The 1,549-nt window shown below is 42.9% G+C and overlaps 1 protein-coding gene across 1 annotated transcript in view; it reads right to left on the bottom strand.

The window, feature by feature from the left end:
* Positions 1 to 1,549, bottom strand: part of SPATA5L1 (spermatogenesis associated 5-like 1) — a 39,441-nt gene that overhangs the window by 7,478 nt on the left and 30,414 nt on the right. The gene's annotated exons all lie outside the window — the stretch shown is intronic.

Genomic DNA, 1,549 nt, shown 5'->3' with positions numbered 1-1,549 from the left:
GGCCGTGCTGGCCCTGCTCTCACAGCTGGGCTGGGCGGCGCTTGCTCGCCTCCCGTGTTGCGCTTCCCTCAGTTCGTCTGCTCAGGGACGTGCGTGTCAGGTTGGCCCTTCTCAAAACGTGGTCCCCGAAGTTGGGCTTCCTCTTTCTCAGGCCGCTGCCCCTGCTTCCCCTCACTCCGGGTAGCACCTTTTCTGGTTAAGAGAAACAGGTGGGGGCCACGCATTTCACAAGCTGCTGACAAATTATTAGGACACAGGTAGTAATTCAACAATTAGTAAACCTGCAGTAGTACGTTGCTCTGACAAATAGTCAGCGTTTGAGGGAAACTAATTGTATAACTTTTTAGTCCATGCCCTTCTTAAAATGTGCCGTGAGTTGTGCAGTGGTTCTAGAGAAACCTTCTGGGTCTGTCAGTGATGTGGGACACAAGATAAGCTGATGATCCATCCAATTTGGTATGTCCATAGCTTTGTCCTTGCAAGCAGCTTCGCTGTGTGTTAAGTTGCACATACCCTGAATACACAGGGACTTCACTTGGGATCACAGGCCGGCAGGAGTCGGGATCTCAGACGCGGTTCCGTTCACACGAAGCTCAGGGGGTGGTTCACAGCACAACTACCACCTGTCCTGCAGGTATTTTGAAGGCCTCTGGAGTGGAAGCAGAATAGAATATTTTTGATGGTGTCCTGCTTAAATCACGTTCCTTACTGAAACAACAGCTGTGCACAAAGTAATTCTAGTAAGCCATGTGAACAAAAGCAGGCGGCGTTAACAGAGCCAGTTCAGCTACTTTTAAATGCTGAGTAGAAACTCGGAAGGTGTAGGGCTGAGCAGTGTGAAAGCCAGTAATTTTTGCCCAATAATGTGCAAAAGCCCTATGTTCCATTTCCTTTAAATTAATGACCAAATTTTCTCCTTTCAGTGTTTATTTTCTGTTCACTTTCCCCTGGATATCTACTTAATGTTTCTTTCCATAGCATGTTACTGTACTGTACATGCATGTAAATGCTTATATGGAATATGCAGACTTATTAGGTATTTAGTGTGGGCAGACTAATGTTTGTCCAGAGAATGTACAGACAAAAGATTATAAGGAGTTTTCATTCCAAGAAGGAGAATGTATTTTCAAGCCAATGTCTTATAAACACATTCTCTTGTTTTATTTCTTTCCCTCAAAGGTTCTCGTAAACATGAGTGCCCTCAAGTACGTATTTGATTAAACAGAAAACATACTCTGTTTAAAATGGCAGACTTGTGTTTCAGAGAATTCCAAACTGTAAGTGGTAGACCCTCTGCTTGGTTTTAAAAAGTTGTGTTTAGGAAAGAAAAGTATGGAAAAGTGTCTATTTGAAACAAGCTCTATAGTTTACATTCATATATAGTTATTCTTTGTAACAGAGTGATTGCAACATCTGGAAAATCTGATTTTTTATGTGAAGGAAAACCACCTGCAAATCTAATCTTGCATGGCAATTCCAAATCACAGTTGTTGGAATTACTGATTTGAGTTTCTCTTGGCTATAGTGACAAGTTTAGGTCTTCCTGCTG

This window comes from Chaetura pelagica, unplaced genomic scaffold (genome assembly GCF_000747805.2).
Source record: "Chaetura pelagica isolate M959 unplaced genomic scaffold, ChaPel_1.0 scaffold222, whole genome shotgun sequence".
NCBI lineage: Eukaryota > Metazoa > Chordata > Aves > Apodiformes > Apodidae > Chaetura > Chaetura pelagica.
The sequence above is the reverse complement of the archived record's forward strand: the minus strand, read 5'-3'. Positions and strand labels throughout refer to the sequence as shown.